Genomic DNA, 26734 nt, shown 5'->3' on the forward strand with positions numbered 1-26734 from the left:
TAAGTGTAAATGGATAAAATTACCATCAGTCTACCCTCCACAACCCATAATGACAAAGTGAGAACATGTTTTTAGAAATTTTTGCAAATCTATTAGAAAAAAAAAAAAAAAAAATCCCTTATTTACTTAAGTATTCCATCCCTTAATTCAGTACTTTGTAGAAGGCCCTTTGGCAGCAATTACTGCTTCGAGTCTTCTTGGATAACTCTCTACAAGCTTTGCACACCTGGATTTGGGCAGTTTATTTCATTCTTCCTAGCAGATCCTCTCAACCTCCATCAAATTGAATGGGACACATCCTTTAACTGCCATTCTCAGATCTCTCCTTAGATGTTCTATACATTTTAAGTCTGCACTTTGGCTGGGCCAGTCAAGGACAGTCAGAGACTGTCCCAAAGCTTCTCCAGCATTGTCTTGGCTGTTTGCCTCAGGTGATTGTCGTGGTGAAAGATGAACCCCACTCTCAGGTCACGTGCGCTCTGGAGCAGGCTTTCTTCAAGGACATTTGGCTGCATTCATCATTCCCTCAGTTCTGATCAGTCTCCCTGTCCCTGCTGCTGAGAAGCCCCCATAGCATGATTTCCTACCACCACCACGATTCACTGTAGGAATGGTATTAGCCAGGTGATGAGCAGTGACTGGTGTTGAACAGACATAGTGTCGGGAGTTCTGCCCAAAGAGTTCAATATTTGTTTCTTCAGAGCACAGAATCAATTTTCCTCATTCTCTCAGAGTCCTTTAAATGCCGCTTTGCAAACTCCAAGTGAGTTGTCATACCCCTTTTACTCAAAGTGGCTTCCGTCTAGCCGCTCTACTTAGAGAGCTGATTGATGGAGTGCTGCTGAGATGGTCGTCCTTCTGGCAGGTTCTCCCATCTCTGCATAGGACTTCTGAATCTCTGTTAGAGTGACCGTTGGGTTCTTGATTATCTCTCTGACCAAGGCTTTTTTTTGTCCGGTTAGTCAGTTTGGCTGGACACCAACTCTTGGAAGAGTCCTGGTGGTTCCAGACTTCTCCGATTACACAATTACTGACACCCGTGTGCTCCTGGGAACACTCAGAGCTTTGCAAAAGGTTTTATACCATTGTCCTGATCTATGTCTCTTGAATTTGCCACAGGTGGACTCCAGTCAAGTTGCAGACACATCTCAAGGATAATTAAAGCAAACAGGATGCACCTGACCACAATTTTAGAGGAATACTGAATACTTCTGTACGTAGGAGATTTAATTTTTTGATTTTTAATAAATTTGCAAAGATTTCAAAAACATGTTTTTACTTTGTTATTATGGGATATTGAGTTTAGATTGATGGGCAACAATTGCAGCTTATCCATTTAAAATTAAATCGACAACACAATAGAGTGTGCAAAAAGTGAAAGTGTCGGAATACTTTCTGAAGGCCACTGTAAGGCATGAATTGAGCAAAACAAAATTCAACAATTAGGATAACGGAGTAATGTCCAAATAAAGAAATCATCAAATTTTTGCTTGCAGTTGTGCATTTTACTGCAGCTTTGGCAGTTTATGTCAAAACAAGACTAAGAGTCTAAAGTCATACTAGCTGGTCTGGGAGGCTCAAGGTCAGTTTATACTTCTGCGTAAAATCAACACCATAGGTACGCTGTGGCCATGTACCCATGCACCTCCCTAGAAATTTATCTACACGTAGTGGCGACGCAGACCGCTACAACTGTGATTGGACCTTTCATCCATGCCTCTAAGTGGCCAGATAAGCACAAAAAATTAACTCTCCTTCTGCCTCAATCGGTTTTTATCATGTGTTTAGCATGCTAGCATGCATTTTTTCTCAGCTGATGCTGATGCTTAGTTTTGCCAAATTAATGGACAAATTAAGGTTAAACCACAAGTCAAGAACAAGACTTAATGGCTAAATATGGCTCAAATATTTGTTGAGGTATGCTGATGAGACAGATGGTCTGAAATTGCCAGCCCTAGAGCCATGCTGCTAGTTTAGGTAAAATCCATGCCACAATAATTTGGTAATCAGGAAAACTGAATGGAATATCAAACAACATATGGACAACACTCTTTTTTGGATCATTTAAATATATATTAGGTACCTTATTTGGCAAAGACTGAATGAAATGTATACAAGAACAGGTTGAGAAGGTATTTTCAAAAATTATTCTAGCAAAAAAATCTGTTCTGTTGGCTGGACCTGTACTGATAGATTTATGTTGAACCAAGGAATGCTGGAATAAACAATTTTGCTTTTCTGCCTTAGGATTTAGGAGATAGAGGATGCAAGCAAACCTAAAGTGTTTCATAAATCACCACAGCTGATAGTATCCACAAAAAACACAATTGACTTATTCCTTAGCACAGGGACTAACTTTCTACAAAATTTTAAAGAAATCTGCTAAGTAACAGAGAAGATCCAGATTATTCAGTTCTGTTTGTCTTTCTATGATGTTGCCTGCCAGCTACCACAGATGAGAACTAAATAACTAGCAAGATAACTACTGGCCCGTTTACCATGACATTTGTCATATATTATCATAACCCCACAGGATAATTCTTAATGATTTGGTGAGCTTCCTGATCCATTAGGTTAGAATTACCACTTAAACACAATTAATAATGGCATATTTACTAACTACATCAAACTACATCAATATTTAATAATGAAATCTTTTCTTTTTGGAACAGTATGGAATTTGCTCCTCCTTGGTACACTTAGGTCATATTTTTTTATTTTGTAAACAAGAAGATATAATAATGGATTGATGAAAATATATTTCAATGTTTTCCACTTTCTTAAGTGACCACCAGACCTTTCCTCTGTTGCCACCATCAGGCCACAACTTCCAGGTGTACATTTCTCAAAATTTAAGTTCATGATATTTACTGAACACTTTGATGCTTCTCACAGAATCTCTGTCCATTCTGGCCATTGAATGAACACTATGCATGGACCAAATGATTAACTTTGCCCACAAAATAACTGGCAGAATTAAATAAATGGCAGAGTTGCTATGAAATGCAGTAATGTTGTGGATACCAGCGTTTTCCCTTCATCTCAGTACCTCCACATAAATCTTGTTAAATTAGTAAACTAATCTTTTTCTCTCTGTTCCAGCCCTTCGTCCACATTAAAACAACATTTTACTTCCCCCAAAACAGCTTTTCCAAAACAGCCTTCAAAGTGTGTAAATCTTTAATGCTGGCTTGGTGATTCATCGGTGGAAATTCTTCCACTTAACATGGACAGAGTTATTTTTAAACAAGAATTCATGCTCTGTGTAATTACCTATCGTTTCATATAGTCGCTCCCCTGTTACTTTGCCTGTCTGCATTCTTCTATCATGCCCTTGCATACTGTATTTGTAAAAAGCTGATTTGAAACTTGGTTATCAGTATACATGGAGAATAAAGAAATCTACGAGGGGAAACCAAGTTTTTCTAATCTCCTACTCTGATTATGGAAACAGGGTTCATTGTTTACAATGACAGTTAAGTAATCAGCTTACAGGAGAAAGCTGACTTTAACCTGATTACTTAAGTGCAAGTAAAAACACTGAGTGTATCCCAGGAAAAACTGAACTTCTCCAAAACGATGATGTAAGCTGCCAAGTGAGGGTCAGGGGCTGTGTGACAGTAAAGTTAAGGACTCTCTATTTCCTCAAACCTTGTCTGTTATCACTGATTTTAAGTGTCAGTACAACCAAACACACAGCAGAGCAGCTGAATTATGCTGATTTCATCAGACCCATTGTCTTTAAAAAATGATTTATTCACCACAGCACAGCATCTCGCTGTGCTCATTAACATGTAGTGTTTATGGGACGCAATTAAATCACTATTTCATTGTCATTATGCTGCCTAATAACAGACAGAAAAATATATAAATGAAATAAACTATGTTGTGTATTCAGTTGTATTAAAACACAGTATAAGGGACCACACAGAGTAGGAGACTGAATGGAGGTGTAACGGTCTTACACTTGGCAGCGTAACTGTCTGTCTCTCTGTGTCTGCCTGATCACATTCAGCTAATGTGTTGGTAAAGTTAAGAGGACAACTTTCTGTCATCTCTAACTTTCACCTTGATCACTCATTTTGAACGTTGTTATAGTTGATACAGCTGTTACAGCTGTTACACTGAGTTTTTCAGACAACTGAAAAGAGGGTGGAGATTAGAGTGAGCCATTTTCTATTGTTCAGTTGTTTCACTGACGACAGTGGTGTTCACAAAAATGACCTGGAAATGGAAGCAAGCCATTTTCACACAAAATGGTGTTTTAAAATTTAGACAGTTTAATGTAGACATAGTCTTTAGCTATGGAAGGCCACCTTAATGTTGTTGCCCACCTAAACTAAACAGGACACTTGTTGCTGTTCAGGGCAATTTCAAGCTTTCAATGCACATACAGCAATCAAGCCCCTCCTGTACTTTAGTTTTGAGGCTAATACCACAAACATGACTCCAATTAAATTCAAGTTTCAAGATTCAATGTAATCATCATACAGGCACCTAGCCTTACCAATATCACTGATGCTCAGTAGATGGGTACCAATGATGTTCTGGGCTGTTTTAATCACCCACTGCAGACCCTTCCTGTCCTACGCCGAGCATATCCGGTGCCAGTTTGTGATGTTTCCAGTTAGGATGCTTTCTATTGTTCCTTTGTAAAAGTTAACAAGAACTTGGCATGGGAATTTAGCCTTCTTAAGTTTCCTTAAGAAGCACAGCCGTTTCTGAGTTTTCTTTACCAGGGTAGAGATGTGCGATGACCATCACAGGTTCTCTGTGATGTTGATTCCCAGGAACCTAAAACTGTTCACCTGCTCAAACTCAGCTCCACTGATGTAGACAGGGGTGTTTTTCTTTACCTTCTTTTTTCTAAAATCAACAATCATGTCCTTGGTTTTTTTGACACGGAGCATTAGGTTGTTCTCTGTGTACCACTCTGCAATTTCCTCATGATGTGAATTCTCACCATTGTTTGTAATCCAGCAGATGATGGTGTTGTCGTCCGCAAACTTCACAATAAAGTTCTGTCCATGTCTGGGAATGCATTCATTGGTGTACAGCGTGGACAGGAGGGGGCTAAGCACACAACCTTGGGGGACTCCAGTGTTGAGTACTAGAGTGGAGGAGGTGTGACTGCCAATCTTAACTGTTTAGGGTATGTTCGTTAGGAAGTTGAATATCCAACTGAGTGCGGAGTAGGGTTTAGAACTGATGTTTGGTTAAGGAGATCACAGCAAGCACAAAATGTCTCTGCTTTTCCTCCTTGATGCCAGGTTTCAGCCATACTCTGCTAGTTTTGTATGCTCCCTGGTCACCAGACTGAAAGGCAGCTTTTTTGGTCCTCAACTCTCCATTCATCCAGGCTTTCTTGTTGGGGAATGAATTTATTGTCTTCGTGATCACCACATCATCAACACATTTGCATATATATGATATCACTGATTATGTATATTCCTCAAGATAGATGTTGTTCTCCTGGGTGGCAGCATCTCTGAACATGTGCCAGTCTTAGCACTCAAAACAGTACTGTACAGCTGCTGTAGCTTAATCTGACCACACTTTTAACAGTTTTTGATGATCGTTTGACCCTTTTTATCAGCTGGGAGTACGTTGGCAGGAAAGCGGGGAAATATGGTCTGATAGACCAAAATGAGGACGGGGAGGGCTTTGTAGCTGCCAGGCATGTTCATATAAACCTTGTCCAGAGTATTTCTTCCCCTGGTGGGGATATGGACATGCTGATGGAATTTAGGTAAAAGAGTTCTGAGATCTGTCCAATTAAAATCACCAGCTACAATAAAAATACCATCTGGTTGTGTCGTCATGTGAACGCTGATGACCTCATACAATTCCAGTAGGGCATTTTTTGAATTTGCATCTGGAGGAATGTAAACAGCAGTAACAAACACACTGGTGAATTCTCCAGGCAACTAATATGATTGCCATCTTAACATTTACCAGCTCTTTTCCCTCTCTTTCTGGGTTGATTGCACCACTTGCGGTGACATTTGGTCCCGCGGCTCTGGGCTGGCTGGTTGGAGAATACCAAGGGCAGAAGGTCTAATGCACTTAATCCAATCCCTGCGCTTCCTTTCCCAACGGTGATGAATGTATTTCTGTCATAAGTAATCATAAGTACTACTTGCCTATAGTACAAAAGATAGAAAATTAAAACAAAAATGTAGCAAAATTCGAGGGAGCTACTGGCCGCCACATCTGCATGTGCCAAAGTCACCATGGTAACCCTAAATGCTAATGTTGCTGCACGTCAGATATATGTATAACCCACTGTTTGTAACACAACAGATAAACTTTATAAGTACTATGCAAGTGTTGTTTTTACAGCTTGTTACACTGCCCCAAAGAGGCCAAAAAAATCAGTTAATGTAGGTTTAAAGAATTTTTGACCAAGATATGTATTGGCAGGACATCATTTTTTTTTATTTTTTCAGTTTTCTCTGGTAAACAAACAATGTAATGGGGACACTATAAAAATGACCTAAAAACTTATCTTTGACCTTCCTCTACAGACATTTCTTGTATTTATGTTGTCCCGTGCCAATTACCTACTTTACCACCAGTGTAGTTGATGTGTGAAATGTGAATGTGCTCAGGAAATATCCAGGGAATATGACGGCAAAACACTGTATAACTCAGCTGAGCACCTTCACATTCACTACTGTACAAACCCCCATTGAATTTAGTAATTCTACAACCTGCTCTCTATTGCCATCCTGAGCTCAAACTTTACATTTTTAGCTTACATAAAAACAATGACTAATGATAGCAAAATGAAAAATACACATAGTAAACAGAATACAAATTATGCATTTAAATAATAAGTGAATAAGTGAAGAATTTGGACAGTGACACATTTTTCGTAATTTTGCTTCAAACAAAATGAGTACCACTTGTAAAAATATTGCTCCATAGCACTATTAGAGGTTAAAAACTTCACAGGATGCTTTATATGCATGTAGGTTTCATAAAGGGTTTGCTGTTTTATATACAGTTAGGGACATAAGTATTTGGACAATGACACAAGATTTGTAATTCTGCCTCTGTACACCACCACGATGGATTTTAAACAAAGCCATCAAGATCTGATTAAAGACTTTCAGCTTTACTTCAAAAGGTTCGACAAAAATATCGCATGGTCAATGCGATATTTCGGATAAAACCCTTGAATTAAAGCTGAAAGTCTACACTAAAATCACATCCTGATGGCTTCATTTCAAATCGATTGTGGTATCGTTAAAAGGTAAAATTATGAAAATTGTTGCAGTCTCCAAATACTTAAGTATCTAACTGTATCAATACATTACTGCCAGCAAGCGTTACAGAGCAAAAAGAAAATGAAATGATAATAACTTTAAGTCACATCAGTTACAGCTACATATGTATGCTGTGAAGTAACTGCTAAGTCACAGACACAAATGAGTACTAAACGGTCTTTCTGACAGTGGAGCTGAAGCTTGCTGGGTACCTTTGGTGATGACTCATGATGATGAAGACTTTGCTCTAGTTTTAACTGGAACTGCAAAGGCCATTTCCGAACAAGTGGACCACTTAAAAAGTCAGAGAGTTAGCTGGTCAGTAGCCGCTTCATTTTGTCCTTTCTTGTGACTAGCTGAGTCATCTGACTGTGATATTGTGCCTCCTCTATCCAGCTTTATTCAAATAGGGACAAACTTTGAAAGGGCATCTTTAGCATTTATATGTTCTGAAGAGACCACCTCATTAACATCTGTGATTCCCTGTAGTTACCATTGGCAAGTGCTGAAGTAGTAATGACTCGTTTTAACCACAAATAGCTGATAAAATGTCTAAGCTGGGTCATGCTGAAACTTGCTCTCTGTCTTAAACATTACAAGCATTATTCTTCAACATCCCCAACCCCCCAACCCCCCATCTCTGGTGAGTCAGTTTTAAGTATTTAACTGAGTGTACATGTGCTATCCTGCGCTCACCTTAACCCCTTCAGCTCTACTAACCATTGCAATGTTAGCAATGCCAACTGAGCCTCATGCCATGACTTAGGTTACACCACAGGAACAGATCAGTGCTACATACATATATCAGGTTGCTGTTAATTGTGATAATGAGGATTTTGCTATTGTTATATTAGGGTGTGTGGAGGACTCCTGCTGAGAAAAAAAACTCACGCTCGAAAAAGAATCCTGCAAACAAAAGCCTCAGATTTAAGATATTTACTAATCTAGTGATTCAGTGGTCCACAAAGCTCCCTGTTCTCTTGATCTTGCACAATGTTTCAGCAAGAAAATTGTACAATACGTTTTGAAAAAGAGTTCTGTTTAAAATCAATCACTGTGAATATAAACCAGCATAAGCAAAAGCAGGCAAAGATTAACATGGGAAATGCTAGAGCAACAGAGCCTGTGTGTAGATGCAGGGGCAGGAGGACGGCTTCCGTAATGAAACATGTCTATACCCAATATGCCCATGTTTGGCAGGTATCAACACAGGCTATGACAAAATACTTTCCAAGAATCCAGACTATACTTATGACAGACCAAATTGCACTATGTTCCTGTCTAACAGGCTCAGTAAGAACATTGAATGTATTTCTTAGGTGTGTGGTGCTGTGTTTCTCTTGGAATTTTTCAGTCACTGATGACTCCTTCATATAAGTATCATATTCAAAAACCTGTTATGAAAAACGAAACAGAATATGGATTTCCATTTTAGAAACAAACTTTGCTTTCTGTTGCACATCTGCCACACATGCATGCATCTTCTCAGTGTCTCTACATACAATATCCTGTACATGGGCGGAAGTAATGAGTTACATTTACTCTTGTTATTGTTAACAAAGTCATTTAGTTGTGTAAATTCATTTAGTTGTGTAAATCAGATTTCAGTCTTAAGTATTTTTTTAACTCAAGTATTTTACATTGCTACATTTAAAGTCGTAATCATTACACAGTAACAAAAGTCACATGATTAAGTTTTGATTAACCATGTGAGAACGCAACCAATGAAAATAGCCAAATTAGCAGCTACAGCACACAAAAAGCTGCTGATTTAATGCACCACCCGGTAATCACAGTAAGTGTCCCAAATCAAACACACCTGCCATGTTGCGTGACCAATAGGTGAATGCTGGGTCTGGCTAATTGCTAAAAGCTAAAATCAGTGGTGTGAAAACAAAGTCTAGGCATAGCAGGTTATCTTATATTTGTGAGGTTGACCAGGGCAGTAAGACAATTTATACTGATTTGAGATGATAAATCACAGTGAAATTTGCTTGTTTACTTGCTTGTTTAACACTTGGGAAGAAAAGATGGTTGAAGTAATTTTATAACGTGCAAGTACAGTTTCCAAATGCATCCGTACATCATGTGCAATAGCTTAACTGATTTCAGAAAAGTAGAAACTGAGTCAAGGGCAGCTTGACAAGCACACTTGTCTGCAGCTACCTATAGCTAGTCACCCGTCATCACTGTAAAGAGAAGAACATCAACTACTGCACTGACTAGCAACGTAGCATTTTGTCTGTGTTTGTTGGCTGCAGCCCCTGTAGAGTTCATGTTGTTTATATATCTCTGCATTTTCTGGTGCTTTATTCTACTGTTAATTATATAAGAAGTGGCAGGCTGTTTGATTTATGTAGTTTAATATTGTTATATAAAGTCCAGTAATGTATATACGCCTGCATATACACCTGGTAACCTAAAGACGTTCTAAAATTTAACAGTTTAATCAAATATTATCACCATCTAACATTTTTTACCCCTCCCCTTTCCCCTTTTAAAACTGTTATGCAGTAGCATTTACTCAGAGTATATTTTAACTGACCTACTTTGTACTTTCATCTGAGTCAGTTTTACAAATGTAATTTACTTCTGCTTGAGTAAAAATTCTTTTAAATAACAGTACTTTTATTTGAGTATATTTTTTCAGTATTCTTTCCATCCTTGATCTGACGTTTCTCACCATAAAGCCCGGGCTCATCGCTTTACTTTGTACGTTCGCTTTGAATGGTCTTCCTCAACCTCCATTCCATTCAAGCATTGACATATTTTCAACCTTTTTTGTCCAAACAGTTTGAAGAAATATGGAAACTCAGGAACTGGACTAGGAACTAAAAGTCCCATTCACACATTTCTGTTTGAATTTCCACCACATTTGAAGAACTGTGAAGATGTGAAGACGCAAATTAAATAAATTAGAAAGACTGACAAAACTAAAAGTGTGCACTGTGGGGCAGTGCTTTGAGGTAAATGCTTATGTTAGCATGGTATCATGCTCACAATGAAAATGCTAAAAGGGTGATGTTAAGCAGATATAATGTTTATACCATGTTCACCATCTTAGTTTATCATGCTAACAACCTAAAATTTGGTATTTAGCAAAAAAATAAATGTACACCTGAGACTGATGGAAATGGCATTGGGTTTGCAGGTATTTGGTCATAAACCAAAGTACTGGGCAAATTAAAATTTTGATGGTGGTGTTAAATGAAAAGTCATCATCAGAATCATCAAAGTGATTACAATCTTTCATGAGGGGAGCTTCAAAGTTGGTCGCAAATTTAATGGCAATCTATCCTACAATATTTCACTCAAAACCACAAATGTCAAGTACAAACTTTGACCTGCTGGTGGCACTAGTACAAAACACAAAGGATAACCAAAGTCAGCAGGATTTATCCTCTGGGTACCATGAATGTCTGAATCTGATTTCACAGCAATCCATTCAGTGGTTTTTGAGATATCTCAATTTTCACACACAACAAGACGATCACATATTGTTCTCTTTACTTGGACAGACCATGCCTCAGTTGATACAAAGGGTCATCTACTAATTGCAGTGTTGGTGGTTTGAGCCCCGGATCTACCTGTCCAGATGTTGATGTCCTTGAGTAAGACACTGAATCCCAAATTGGTGGTTTGTGAATATGTGGTTTGTGAATATACTACCTGTACATGGTAGTTTGCTGCAATTGCTGTGTGAGTGATGGTGTAAATGGGTGAATTAGAGCCAATTTGCAAAGCGAGTTGGATAAAACGCTACATAAATGCAGTCTATACAGTCCATTTACTTTGGTTCTACAATGATGTTTGAATGGACGTAATGAACAAATGCACGAGGTAGAAAGAGACTGAAAACTCCAGAGTGCCTGTCTCCAAAGTAGACAATCTGTTGAGTGTTTGATGGTTATATATTACTGCTTTAGAACTCAACCGCCATGAAATTATCAGCAAATTGTTTTCTATCATTCAATCACTTTCTCTCTCAATCTGTCCGTCACACAAACTCTCTGTCACTTTGTCGCCCTTTATACACAAGTCGGGAAGCTGACAACAAAACCTTTTCAACATACAGTGTCATGATCAGTTCATCACTGGTATCTGAGCAGAATCAGATTGTCATGCAACTCATCTCGCAGTCAATGTGGTTATTAGATGACGGAGAATGTTGTTTTCTCTGAAGGTTAATAAATGTTAGCAAACCATTTCCATACAAGCTGCCATTGTAACGTTGCACACACCAATGTTACATTCACTTTGAGCCATGTGTGTTGCTGCTTTATGCAGCCATGAGGTAAATATGTCAAAATGCCACAGTAAGGTAAAGATCGTGATATGACAAATTTTTACCACATTAAGATTTATGCAAAAATAATAATGAACGATGTGATATGGCACATCCATCCTTAGGAGGTTTCATTTGCCTCTGATATTGTGATATATGTTTGGCCCTGGAATAATGATGGCTAATATAATAAAAAGTTACCATGTGGAGTTTCTCTGTAAATCAAAAAATATTTGCAAGGCCTTGAAAATTCTTAGCCTTTACTGGAATATTGTTGTGTTTCTTGGTCCATACAAGTGCATGAGACAAACCAAAAAAGTACCCAGTTGTAAAAATATTGCTCCATAGCACTACTAGTGGTTACAAAATTCACAGGATGCTGTTGCTGTTTTATATAACGTCAGGTACATAAGTATTTGGACAGTGACATCATTTTCATGCCTCTGTACACCACCACAATGGATTTGATACAAAGTCATCAAGATCTGATTGAAGTGTAGACTTCCAGTTTCCAGTTTTCCAATTCAATTAACAAAAATAACTCAGCAATTTAGGAATTACAGCCATTTTTATACATCGTCCTTCCATTTTACAGAGGCTCAAAAGTAATTGGACAAACATAATTATAAATATAAGGATTATTTTAAATACTTGGATAAAAATGCTCTGTAGTCAATGACTGTCTGAAGTCTGGAACCCATGAACATCACCAAATGCTGAGTTTTTTCCCTTCAGATGCTTTACCAGGCCTTAAATACAGCCACCTTCAGTTGCTGCTTGTTTGTGGATCTTTCTGCCCTCAGTTTTGTCTTTAGTAAGTGAAAAGCATGTTCAATTGGGTTGAGATCAAATTACGTATCTTTGCCTTGAGAAGCTCTTGGGTTGCTTTCGTAGTTTTTACGTTTTTCGTAGTACCATGTTTTTGGTCATTATACATCTCTACTGTGAAGCACTGTTCTATCAGTTTTGCAGCATTTGGCTGAATATTAGAAGAAAGTATAGCCATATACACTTCAGAATTCATCCTGCTACTTCTATCAGCAGTCACATCATCAATAAACACCTGTCACCTAGTTCCATTGGCAGCCATACATGGCCATGCCATAACACCACCTCTACCATGGTTGAGAGATGATTTGGTGGCTTTGGATCATGAGCCGTTCCTTTTCTTCTCCATACTCTTCTCTTCCCATTATTCTGGTACAAGTTAATCTTGGTTTCATCTGTCCAAATAAACTTGTTCTAGAACTGGGCTAGGCTTTTTAAAAATGTTTTCTGGCAAAGTCTAATCTGGCCTTTCTGTTCTTGAGTGTTACCAGTGTTTTGCACCTTGTGTTAAACCCTCTGTATTTACATTCATGAAGGCATCTCTTGATTGTAGACTTTGACAATGATACACCTACCTTCTCGCGAGTGTTCTTGACCTGGCTATATGTTGTAAAGGGTTTTTCTTCACCAAGGAAAGAATTCTGCGATCATCCACCTTAGTTGTCCTCTGTGGTCTGCAAGACCTTTTGGTGTTGCTGAGCTTGCCAGTGCATTGCTTCTTTTTAAGATTGTACTAAATTGTTGACTTGGCCACTCCTAATGTTTCTGTCTGATAGGTTTATTTTGTTTTTTCAGCCTAATGATGACTTCCTTCATTTGCGTCAACACCTCTTTGGACTGCATATTGAGAGTTCCCATGAACAGCAACCAAATGCAAATTCAAGACTTGGAATCAACTCAAGACATTTTATCTGCTCAATTTGTCATGAAATAATGAGTAAACAGGTCACACCTGGCCATGAAACTGATTGTTAGTCAACTGTCCAATTACTTTTGAGCCTCTGAAAATGAGGGACTATGCATAAAAAATGTGTTGTAATTCCTAAACGGTTAATGCAATATTTTTGTTAAACCCCTTGAATTAAAGCTGAAAGTCACATCTTGATGGCTTTGTTACAAATCCACTTTGGTGGTGCACAGAGGCAAAATTACTGAAATCGTATTACTATACAAATACCTATGTAACTAACTAATTATATATATATATATATATATATATATATACATACATATACACATAAATGTGTGTGTGTGTTTATATATATATATATACACACACACACACACACGCACATATATTTTTATCAGTGATTATATATGTGGTTTTTAAGGTGTTATTTTTTATTTTATTATAATTTTTTGAGATCTTCCTGGTTAGACCTCTCCATCTCTCTTTCCAAATTCTGAATAATACCAGGAAAAAATAGTGTCTGAAGCCAGAACCTCATGTTTTTTCATTTCTGTTGACCCTGAGCTATTAGCCCCTAATTTGAAACACTATGTCAACTTGAACCCACACAGCTGTTTCCTGTTCCCCTGTCATGATGAAAAACGGTTCTGTGCCTCTTAAGAAGGCTACAGAAATTTCCAAAGCATTAGTACGAGGGAGATTCTTCACATTAAAAAGGGTCTGAAAGAAAAAAATCTAATATTCTAAACTCTTAGTTGCCAACAGGTGTGACTTTGAGTGAAAATATGTTTGTGCTTATGGTTGTGAATATGTTTTTGCATATGGACATTAATGTTATGACAGACTTGTGGTGTACCCTGCCTCCTGCCCAAAGCATGCTGATAGACTTCAGACCACTGTAGCCGATGGTTAGTCATCAGTCCAATGCAGTTGGAAAGATAATACCCAAAAACAGCATTCCAGTAAGTAAAAGGAACTTTAAGCAGAAGTTTTACTTGGACACCATCAGTTAATGCAAAGAGTTCCCAGGTTTTTCTGTGGGGCTCATGGAATACATGGAATAACACATGCCTCAACAGAGGGCACTGCCAGCCAGCACCACAATAAGAAACATCAAGTACTACTGTGACACAAATCAACTAGACATAAAAAAAAATCTAAAAAATGAAATAACAGGAAAATATTCACAAGTTAGGGTTTATATCACCGAGGTAATGCGTTATTTCACAGTATCCATGTCCTCACACCCACCAGACAAAACAGAGTGGGTGTTTTACTTCAGTTTCCTGCTTTCGGAGTTCTATATTTTCCTCCAAAATAAACAGACCCTTTCCTGCTATATGTCAGGACTCTTTCTGTCACTATTCATTCAAGCCATTAGAAAAACCAGAGTAAAACCTTCCTTTAGCTACTTTACAGACTACACACACACACTCAGGTTTGAATTTTTTGTTTGAGAAACAAAGCTAATAAAAGGCTGATGAAGAAAAAAATAGCCCTTTTTGAACCAAAGAAACAAAAAAGTTTCTTAAGTTAAAATTGAAATTCCCTTTTACACATTCCTGTTTATGTTCCCACAGCATCTGAAGAACCATGAAGATTAGAGAAATTCACCCAATGGCAGATGGAAAAAAAACAATGGCCTCTTTTCAGACGCAATTCGCACACAAAGAAACAACTAGAAGCCCGACTGATACAGGATTTTTAAGGCCAATACCGACTTTGATATTTGAGGGTTTTAAAAGTGTGCACACATTTATTTCTAATGTTTTTCCACAGGTCAAATAATCCCTCTAATGTTACCAGTTCTAGCCAGCTGTTTTGAAATGTTAATGTAAGACATTAGCTATGAAGGTTAACGTTAATTCTGAAAAGGCAGGTTTTTCACCCTGATGTTTAGTACCAAAACTAAATGTTAATATATATCTGGGTGTATAATATCTTCGTACGACGGGGGTGGAGGGAGCCCCAACGTATGACATTACTTTACTCTAAATTTTCTGACACTCGCAGGATTCAGTCTACCTGCATTGTATTCCTATTCCCTACTGTTTTCCTATCGTATTCCTACTAACTACTACATTGCTTTTGGCAAACTTTTAGAGATTGCCAAACTTGAGTCTTTAACATGATTTTAACATGATACTTTTCAGTTTTAATTCTTATATACAAAGGAGAGCAAATACTTATCTTAAAATAAAGTTAAAATAAGGCTTATTTTTTCTCCTGAGAAAGTGATATCAGATAAGGATGGAAGATATGTAATGGTGATAGAAAAATAGAGAATGTAGTTATGACAATGCCCTGAGCTGATCACTAAGTTAACTGATTATATCACAAAGTCAAGGAAATTACTATTGTTGCTGGGGACTTTAACTTAATGATGGATTAGATACACAAAGTAATAAAGTACACCATTGTAATCAAGCAGCAAAGGAAAAAAATAATTACTAATTAATGACTATCTGGCAATTAATGATACTGTTCGAGTCAACCCAATTATGCTCTGGGAGGGTGCAAAAGCACATATATAAGGAAAGAAAAACAGAGAAGAGTTAATGATTTAGAAAACTGAAATTAGAAGTTTAGAATAATTACATAAGATTACAAGGGATACTTCAACTTTAGCTTCACTTACTGAATTAAGAAAGGAACTAGATTTTTTTAACAACTCAACAGATTGAGAAAGCTTTAATATTTGCTGGACAGAGTTATTCAAGATAGTTGTACTAAAACACTAAAAATACTATCCCAAAAACTGAAGAAACAACAAACAAAAGCGAGTATTGCATGTATTAAAAAAACAGGTACAAATATCAATAATGACAAATGCTAAGAAATTGCCCAGGAGCTTGCACAATACTAAAAAAATAAAAATAAAAATAAAAATATATATATATATATATATATATATATATAGTATAGTGTGGGATCTGTACATTGGAAAAAAGTGCAGAAGTGACAGAAGAACAGAACAATAATTGTATAGCCCCAATAACAACTAAGGAAATAAGTATAGCTACACAAAAACTAAAAATGGGTAAATGTCCAGGAAGTAAAGGATTCCCTGGTTTTTAAAGATGACGTAATGTGTATGTTAAAAAGGGCCTTTAATGGGTCATTGGAACACATGTTGGGCAAATACTGTCGGTAATTTTGTCATCTCTGTTATACAGTATATAAGGGAAGAAAGGAGCCGACATAAGAATCCTGTAGACCTCTTAGCTTATTAAATACTTACCAACATTTATTAAGTGGGATTATTGAAATATTGTACCATGTATCAGCAAGCCAGGCCAAACTGGATTTATAGCAAACAGGCAGTTCTCAGACAGTGTTAAATGTATAATAAGCGTACCAGGTTCCTCAAACAGAGCTAACATTCAAACTTTGATTTTGTCATTACATGCTGAAAAAGTTTTGTGTATGGTATGGTCATATTTGAAACTTGCTAAGACTTTGGCCTCCATCCCACCTGTATTAAACAGAACATTTTATGCTTTTTGTGATTTTGTATCATTTACTGTATATACTGTTTTGATGTTGGATGTCGATGATAAACATAGCCTAAGCTCCAAAACTTTAGGTGAATATATGTCATAATGCTCCCTGTAAGACAAAAGCCCAGGTTTCAGTCTGTTCTGAAGGCTTCTTTTCAAATGTTTTTTTCTATTTTCCCAACACACTAACATATGAATGTCATGAAAATCCATTAAAGAAAGAAAAAAACCTCAGCTCCAAGCCTCCTGAAATAAGTGGGTGTTCATTGCAGATATTTACTGATGGTTCACAGGATCTACTTTCAGGAAAAACAGGATTACGAATGTATGTTGCAAATCTTGGGATTCAACCCGGCATCCACCTTTCCAATAGAGTGCTTGTGTTTGCGGCAGAGTTGATGTCAATCCTGTGGGCCATGTGGTGAATAGAGGAAACCAGATAAAAAAAACTCTCTCTTGCTCAGATTCTACTACTATCTTGTTTGCTCTTAAAAATTTGGACATGAAAAGCTTGCCCTGACCCAATACTGGACGTCTTGTGTTGTTTATACAGAATAGAGAAGATGGGATGTACTGTTGATTTTTTATGAGTACCAGGACATTCAAGAAAAGAGGTTAATGAAATTGCAGAGAAAGTAGCTAATCCCTTGCAAGGGAAAATGTATATTTAAAGGTTATGCTGGACCTGAATGCTTCAAAGATTTTTTTCAGTATCACAATCAAAGAATTTTTAAGCAATGAGTGGCAAAAGGATTGGAAGGAAGAAAAGAGGGGGAGACTTTATTTTTCTTTGCAAGACACAGTGAAAAGGGAAGGGTCATACTTCAGCTCTAAAAGAAGAGATGAAGTCATCATGACCAGGTTACGACTTGGTCATGTGGCCTAGCAAGCTGTTTGAAATTAAAGGCAAGCATGCAGATGGTTTATGTTCATATGGGAGTCCAGAAACCATGTACCATGTTCTTCTTGCCTGTAGAAATTAAACACACTCACCACTTTGTGAGGAATTACAGAGCCTTATACTGGATTATACTCTAGAATATGAACTGAAATGAATCCTTTTGTTTAATAACAGTGGAGGGCAGCATTACGCTTCATAGCATATAGCATGCCGGAAATGTATCCGAGGAAGAAGGTCTCAGTTCCAGGTTCAGCAGTCCCAGCATCAGAGCATGGCCTCAAAATACAGGCTGGCAGGGACTGCAACGCCAGTGATCGCAATGTCAGGAGGAAAGTGTCTTTGTTGTTGTTGTGGAAAGAGGTCAACATTAGACACCAGTGGGTATAATTCGTATTTTTGGAACGCATACAGCAGTAAAACCTCTGCATGTTTGTCTGGACTTTGCATTTCACGTCCAGGTTCAACAACCACGGCCCGCCAGCTGGCTGGCCAGGACTGTCAGTTATGCTGCTAGTGAAGGACAGGCAGTTCCAACTTTATTGGGTCAGTATGTCTATTCAGAACCCCAAACTGTGAGTCTGTCACTAAAACCCTTTTTCTTATTGGCTTATTATCAATAGCCCACGCATAACTAGGTATTTCAGTGAGCAACTATGGTGGTGAGTTTGTGGTTACACTGAACTGTGCCTGTAGAGATGATAGCTTGCTAACGCTAACTTGCTAGCATGCTGGAGATTTTGTGCATTTCAGTCTGCACAAACTATTTCAAACATATAACAGCTCCAGTCAGTCTTTTCACAGTGTAAAAACAGAGGCTAGTCTTCCCCATGTCTCTCCCTTACTGCCAACAGGGGCCCAAACATCTCCGTTAGCATGCAGCTATTGATATTAGCTGCTGAATAACATTGGCTCTGATCCGGGAGTCTCATTGTAACAGTACAGCCCAGACACAGAGTTTAGATGTAACATTAACAAGTTCTAGAGAAGCATGAAAACTCTGGTAAATGTTGGGCTGTCTGCATGATAAGTAAAGGCTAATGGTATGTCACTGCCATGACTTATAACTACTTACAAACAACATGTCGCTCATGTTTCTCTATGAGATAACACTGTCCAGGTAAATAAAATCAGTCATTGGTATCAAACATTTTAGCTCAAAGAGCCACTGATGGATGTGAACCACTTTTTGCTAAGTCATCACTACACTCTGCTGCACTGCTGAGCTGTGGAGAGTCTTGTAATTTTTCCTTTTTACAGTATATCACAGTAGGACCAGCATTACAGCACGTTACAAGCATGTATGATGCCAGACAGGCCCTCCACTAACAGCATCTTTGGTTACACTGCCTTCCATGGATTTACAGAAAGAACATGTCGGAGGTAAAGATGTGTTAAAAGCATGGATAATGTCAGTGTCTTTCCTGGAAGTCATATATTAGTTGGTATGCAACTATCTTCTTGGATAAAAGTTGGATAGTATACGTACTGTATGTGCTCTGAAAGATGCATACAAAAAAAAAATAAATAAAGGAACTTATTTTCTGTGCTCAAAATAGTGTATATGAAATTACATCATGCCCAATAGAATTACTATAAATACTAAAATAAACATACTAGAAAAACCTTCTAAATGTCACAACTTTTTTTTTTTTTTTTTTTTTAATCACATTTATCGGGCTACATCAGCACTGGGAGAAATCCTTATAGAAAGTGAGGTAAAGAAGAAAAATAGAAGAAAAATACTTATGTTAGTAACTAGGGTCGAATCACCTGGAGATGAAATACAGAGTACTCTTTGATTGACATTGGTGTTGTGATCACCACACATCCTGTTAAACAGATGCTTCAACTTCATTAGAGACCAATTTTATCTGCAGTTGTACATGGCTAGCCCTAATACAATAGTATAATGTACCAGTAACACTAAATCTGTCATGTTTTACAGATTATCTGAGTGACCTGATGAAGCTCGTTTGATGAGGTGTTCCTGGACCCACCAGACTCTCCTCACAGTGTGAGATACCGTCAGAAAAAGAAGTTATCATTGGGCAGATGTTGTGCTTCAGTATAGTGATGCCCTGAAGACAACAGCAGCCAGCAACATCAGCAAGGTCTTGGGGTATCCACAGGAACAGCTATAAAAGGAGAACCAGGGACTTACACCTGGTCTTAAGCTAAGTCAGTTGTAACTTGGCATTCTAAATCCGACCTAAGTGCTACACCAATTGCACCATCTAGGCTTAAGCCTTCTTCTCACTAAGACCGGGCATAAATCTTACGCCTAGTCAGGAGCAGGCGCAAAGTCAAAATAAAGCTTGTAACAGTAAATGCAGTGGCATACCTCATATATTGACTTTACAACGAGCGGGCTTTTAGACCAAAGAGCGGGATAGAAGCAATCCACTGAACGGATCAAACAATGACGACCTGATTTAGAGGTTTCGATTCTATGGGGGAGATCTATTTGAACTTAATGAAGAGCTGTCACAAGACTTGCAGTTTGTATCGCAGCATTGTCATCCAAATTGCACGTTGCTCCTTATAGCACTTTGTTTTCACGCAAACTTTGCGTTTCAAAATACTGTTGGAGACATGACCAGCATCCGTAAGTCCACCACATATCGGGCCATTTGCAAGGTGTCACTGGCACTGAGCCATTGCCCTCCATGGTATTCTAACTTCCCCGCTGAAGCGGAGTAAGCTGCGATGAAACAACAATTCTGCCGGGACTCCAGCATTCCTGGCATCGTGGGCTGCATTGATGGGACTCATGTCCAGATCCGGGCGCTATCTGAGCATGAGTATCTTTATGTCAACAGCAAGACATACCGAAAAAATAAATGGTCAGATTGCTTGCAACACCAATTATAATATCTTTACTTTGGAGGCAAGATAGCCTGGATCTACCTATGATGCATGCATCCTCCAGGAGAATGTGTTATGCAGGACCTCAAGGCTGGATGCATAAACAGACTGCTTTGTGGCGTCAGTGGCTACCCACTGAAACGCTGGCTGATGACAAAATAATGGCTCAGAGGACTGAGCAAGAACATTGATTTAACACCACCCACCACTAGGTCATGTGTTGAGCGATGCATCAGAGTGCTCAAGTGCAGGTAAGCTGCAAGATGTGCATAGGACTATCTCACAAAAAAACCCTTGCACTGACACTGTAATTAGCCTATTTCTTCCATTATTTCAACTTAAATAACTGTCTTTAATCTTTCAGATGTGTAAACATAGAGCCTTCATACTTGGAACTAATAATTTGGAAAATGCAGGATAAAGCTAAATAAAATTGAAAAATAAAGGTCATTCAATCAAATGAAAGAGAAGTTTATGAATAAAGTAAACAATAAAGGTGAATGAACTTAATTTGCGCATATCTTGATCAGCTCTGCTTTGTGCGGTGGTCTGTGTGTCAGCACCATGGATAACATGAATAGCGTTATGGGCCAAAAGGGGAACAGGGAAAATGATGCTATCCATGGTACTGACACTGGTAGGTCACTGCACAAAGCAGAGCTGACCAAGATAAGCACCAATTTTAGGACTTTAATCATTAATTTCTTTCGTTCATATCATCACCTCGTGATAATTCTAAATATCGAAAAAGTGTCAAAGAAAATTAGACTAAATAAATAAGGAAAAAAAACAAACTCACCACTTTGTGAGAAATTTAGGCTTGACAGTGCCCTAATCATTGCTATATTTTCTAGGTTTCAATGTCTCCACAGGGAGATGCGGATATACTCTGAGAGAGTCTGCACCATAATAACAGCATGAGCTGTCCTCTACAACATCTGTGTCACCAAGAGGATCCCTGTCCCCAGGTAACACCATCAGCCGGTGTAAGGAGGAAGATGTGCACCCTGTGGTCCCTGCAAAGCATGAGGATGTTGGTGGATGACTAGTGCATACACACATTGTTAATGCCTTATAAATTCAGACAGATATCACTAATGTTTCAAAACATCTTGATCAGCTCCTTCTTGTTCAACTATTTTCAATGTATTGCTTCAGTTCATAATCATTTCCGGCTAAATGTCTGCTCGTTCTAAAGAAAGATAAAGGATTTACAAAACGTATATAAAGAAAGGACAGTGATGCTTATAAATAAATATTTTATTGTTTACATTAGATTGTGGTTGATTATTATTGTTATCATTATTCAGTTCAAAAATAACTCTCGGCTAAATACCAGCTTGTGGTAAAAAAAATTATAAAGCTCATACAAAGAAAACCTATATAGAATGAAAAGCAATGTATGTTAAATAAATATATTAGACCTATGGTTTACATAGATTGTGGTTGATTATTATTAATATCAATTAAATTTAATTCAAAACAACATAGGACTGCTCCTCCTCTTCAAAAATACAAGAGGAAGGCCTGTTTAGTTGTTGTTGGAGCAACTGTCTTTCTAATGCTATTTTCTGTTTTTCCCGCTCCAGCTTTTCCTGCTCCATCTCTAATTTTTTGGTTTCAGCCTCCACACATTTCCTTTTCAAGCAGTATCTGCTGAAGATCATCCTGTCTCCACCGTTTCATTGGTGGCACTCTGCTGCTGCCATAAGAAATTTGTGGAGGAATGGCATCTGTCGAGCCTGAAATCAAATAGCAAATTCATTAAATCTGGCCTATACAGTTATGATGACAATGACAATTTCTAAGACTTAGCCTAGCTAGAAGCACAGTTTATTAACAGATTTTATTTTTAGTTTATTTAGCTATTATTAAACCAACTAAATAAATAAATGGGTAGTTTATGTGAAATACACACCTTCACAATTCACAGTAACAGTACTGCTCTTGTTGCTCGTTAGAACGACACCAATCTCTGGAGAGACATCACTCTTTTCCAGCAGTTGATCAGTACTGCCACTTTCCACGGCGACCAAACCAGTAAAAGCAGGTGAATCCTCTCCAAAACTATCAAAAACTATGCTGCTATATAGTGATTTTTCCGTAAGAGGATACCCAATGGTTTGATGGATTTTTTTCAAAGTAGCGTCTTTATTTGCCTTGCTCAGGAGGTCTTCGTTTTCTGAACGAAAGTTGCCCAAGTAAGAACAACCCTTATGGCTTTATGATGCACACTGCTAGGCAAAAGCCATAGTCTCGTGGGCACTCACATGAACACACATTGCTAAGACCAGGCATAGGTAAGACTAGGCTGCTTTTTTTTTTTTAAATAGCAGAGTGCAACTGCTGCTCTCACTGTCAAAATTTTTCTCATTCTCCGATAGCCATCTAACAATGTAACAGCGTTTGACTGCTCACCAAAATTTTTGTTCAGTTGGACATCTGTAGACAGCTCACTCCTCACTCTCATTCCAATCACACAATTATTTTCTCTGGCAGTTAACATTTTTCAGACTCCAGTCTTTTTGAGCTCGTTATCTGTGACAGATGTATTGTATTTCTGCAGTAGAGATGTCAGGAGATGCTAAGAACTCATTTTTACTCATCATGAATTTACTTCCTCTGTGGCAGCAGAACATGTTACACCACCAGCCTTCAGAAACTCCTGCAGGTTAAACTGAACTAACAAAACACTTTTAAGACTGATTAACTCTGAAAGACTACCTATAGTCGGACTCAAAATCACTCACTAGCCTAGCAAAATATTAAGGCTACAAATAACCCATAATGCAACACTCTTTGAAAGGCCAGAGTTACACGGAACATGTGACTGTCTAGTCCTGGAATATAGGACAACCCCCACATTTTTAAACCTAAGTTTCAGAAAGAAAATACTGTCTTATATTAAGGCCAATACGTTATACTTTCTCTCCAGAGTGGAAAAGAATTCTCAGCATAGTTTTTGCCATTCATTTGGTTAAGGCACTACACAAAAATGCTTAGGCACTGTGCCTGAGTCAAATGATAGCAGGGAAAACCCTGGTCTATTTATTGTGTTGCAGAGATATCTACTGTGTTTAGCATGATGACCGGCTAGCCTCGGCCCCTCTCACCTCATAACAACACTGTATACCTCAACATCATATAAATTATTAGAAAATTACATCAGAGAGGGAGAACTGTGTGAAGGAAAAATGGTAGGAAGAACTTAATACACACATTTCAGATGAAGAGTGGATAGAAATTTTCATAGAAATGAAAATCTCATTTTTGGAAAGAATACACATGGAAAATGGTGGACAAAAGCCGAGTATCTACTGTATTAAGAATATTAAAATAATGACCGCTTTGAAATTAATTACAAAGAGATAGCCACCAAAAAAACACTCCCACACCTATCAAATTGGATAGAAATGGTGGAGTAAATTCAACATATGAAAAAATAACATAAAATAAGAGGTAATATTTTATTGTATGAATAAAGACTGATAAGGTAGCTAAATTATGTTTCAACCTGCAGTGAACTGTCTCCAACTACCTGAGGTAAACTAAGCTTGGTTTGTTCATTTTTATTTTATTTTTGTTTATTAATTATTAATATTAATTAAGGGGTGCACCTTACACTAATTGGATATATATGTATATAAGTTTACAAGTATGTAAATTTCACCCTCTCCTCCCTCTGTCAATCTTCACTACCTTGCTGGCTAACAGTCAGTCATTTAGAAATAGCTTAACTGACCATTTAAATCACAACTAAAATGGACACTGAATATTTTTATACATCTATCTTAATTGTCAGGATTGCAAACCTCCAGCAGTTCCTGAAGTTTCTCATCATTGATTAAACCTACTCGACCAACATTTCACTCACATTTCACCTTATTATTTCTGCTCTCACCTGAGGTTGCACTGACCTGTTAAACAATTAACAGTGAACTATAGAGTTTAGAAGTTCCATCAACTTACCAAAAACCTTGAATCTTCACTTAGTCTGCATTGTTTGTTTCTACCATCTTTCTAGACCTTTCACCAACAGTGTTATAGCTGCTTCATCAAACCACAATCTTTCTGCTAACAGAAGTCCGTCCGACCAGTTGTCATATCCTTATCCATTGAAGTCCTTATTTGTTATGTCGGTGCTGCATCTGTCCATGTAAAGCCAACTGTTATACCCTGATGTTTATCTCCAACCCAGTATAAGTGTAGTAGTCTTGTTCCATTGTAGTAGTCTGATCTCACAATTTAAAGACGTCTGCTGTTGTGCTCATTGAAGGCTGTTTTCCCCCGGCTTAAGAAGGAATCTAGCAATCTTTGTGGGCAGGATTAAGAATGGGGACGTTATCTTCAAACACAGCTAGCTATACCTAGCTACAGCCATAAAAAAAGTGATAGAAAAATGGCCACAACAATGGCATTTAGTGTGAATTTTTTTTCTGCATTGCCGCAACTATCCTGCGTCCTGCGTTATTGAGCTCCCTGTGTTGAGCAAATGTTGCCAATAAACCTGAAACGATATGTGTGTATATATGTGTGTTTCATGTCCCTGCTGTACACTCCTGTACAGTATATCATTTTTAACTTGGTTCTATGTTGTTTAGACAAGAAAAATTAGGTGTATTTGAAAATGCCCATGCAACAATGCAACACACAATGGAAGTGAAGGTGGGTCAGGTGAAGGGAATAGAAGTCATTGAACACATCACTGATATAGTGACTACTCTGGAACTTATTGAACAACAGATGCTAAAACCCAAAAGACAGCCTTCATAAACAATGTTGTGTTGAACACGCCTTGTGTATGAGCAGAATATTATATTTCTGCCTCCCAGTGGAGACAAAGCAAATAGCTAAATGGAATCACATGGTAAATGTACCATGGAGGCCAAACAAGGTCAGACTTTACAAAGCACTGCAGCAATTTGTACACAGGGGTCCTTTGGGAATGAATGACTCACCACTCCTCAACTTTCTAAATGACAGCAAGACTGTTTTGAATGGCAAAAAACTGAGAGTGGTGTGTCTTCCTCCAGGTAACTGTCTCTGCTGGAAGCTAAGTTAAACAAATCTTAACATATAAGTCTCTATTTCCTCTCAGTCAGGTCAGTGTTTTTCCTGCATAAAAAACTCTAAGGCAAGCCAACTACTGGGTCCATCTTTTCAACCACTTCTGTAGCAAAAGAATCTTTTACACACTGATGGCTAGTATGCTTTAATTCAAACTAATTTCTTGATAAAGTACTTTCAAAAACTTTGTACTAGTTCCAGGATAGCACTGCAATTAGAATCTTTAAAATGTTAAAAAAAAGTACTCCACCAATTAAGCAGACTAGCTTCTTCCTTGTCAAAACCTTTTGCCTACATTACTCACAATGCACCTCAACTATCAAGAGTTTGGTTAAAGATTTGGGTTTGTTACTATGCTAGAAGCCACTAACGTAGCCTGAAGCCTCACGCAGCGATGAAGAGTGTGCTACAGAGGTCTGGTGAGCTCAGGTCTTTTCAACACCCCCAGGTTTTTCATTTTCAACTTGTAGTCCTCAGATCCAACCAACCCTTACTCACGTGACATTACTATAGGACATATGTCAGACTTTCCCCTGGACACACTAAAGGCTTTATACAGCTTTTTTTTTTTTACACATGTAGTAGTAATCCCCAACACCTGGAAACACACCTGATGTGTAAAATCAGTGGATTTCCCCTGTGTTATTCAAAGCTGTATTCCAAAAAACCCTGAACTTAATCCCCTCTGCTCATCTCATGGCTTCCATGTAAGGCTAAGTAATGTGCACAGAGTATCCAAATAATCAAAGTCTATTATTTTGATACTGATATAGGACTGTCTACGGTAACATAATGGCACTGCAACTTTTCACTATAGATGGAGAAATATCTGTCTGTCTGTATTTCAATTTTCTCAACAATTACTCAACTGATCAACTTCAAACGTTGCAAGTGTATTGCTGAGGACCCAAAGAAGTGCTGTGTCGACTGGAACGTTTTTTGGATGGGCGGTTCTCAAGAAAGCTTCGCTTTACTAAGTTACTTGACATGAAGAAAAAATTAACACACATAAATGCTATAAATAATGATGTCCAATAAACTGTGATTTCATTGTGATAGTGCTTTTGGAGCCCCCAAACTGGCATGGAATACATCAATAAATGTTAG

The 26734-nt window shown here is 37.9% G+C and overlaps 1 protein-coding gene and 1 long non-coding RNA gene across 3 annotated transcripts in view; one reads left to right on the forward strand and one right to left on the reverse strand.

Moving 5' to 3' along the window:
• nek6 (NIMA-related kinase 6) overlaps positions 1-26734 on the reverse strand; it is a 52803-nt gene that overhangs the window by 23123 nt on the left and 2946 nt on the right. The gene's annotated exons all lie outside the window — the stretch shown is intronic.
• Positions 17959-25054, forward strand: LOC120806770. Its single transcript, XR_005709733.1, has 3 exons — positions 17959-18238; positions 19641-20811; positions 21415-25054. It is a non-coding gene; the product is annotated as an uncharacterized LOC120806770 (long non-coding RNA).

This window comes from Xiphias gladius, chromosome 20, assembly GCF_016859285.1.
Source record: "Xiphias gladius isolate SHS-SW01 ecotype Sanya breed wild chromosome 20, ASM1685928v1, whole genome shotgun sequence".
NCBI classification, from domain to species: domain Eukaryota; kingdom Metazoa; phylum Chordata; class Actinopteri; order Istiophoriformes; family Xiphiidae; genus Xiphias; species Xiphias gladius.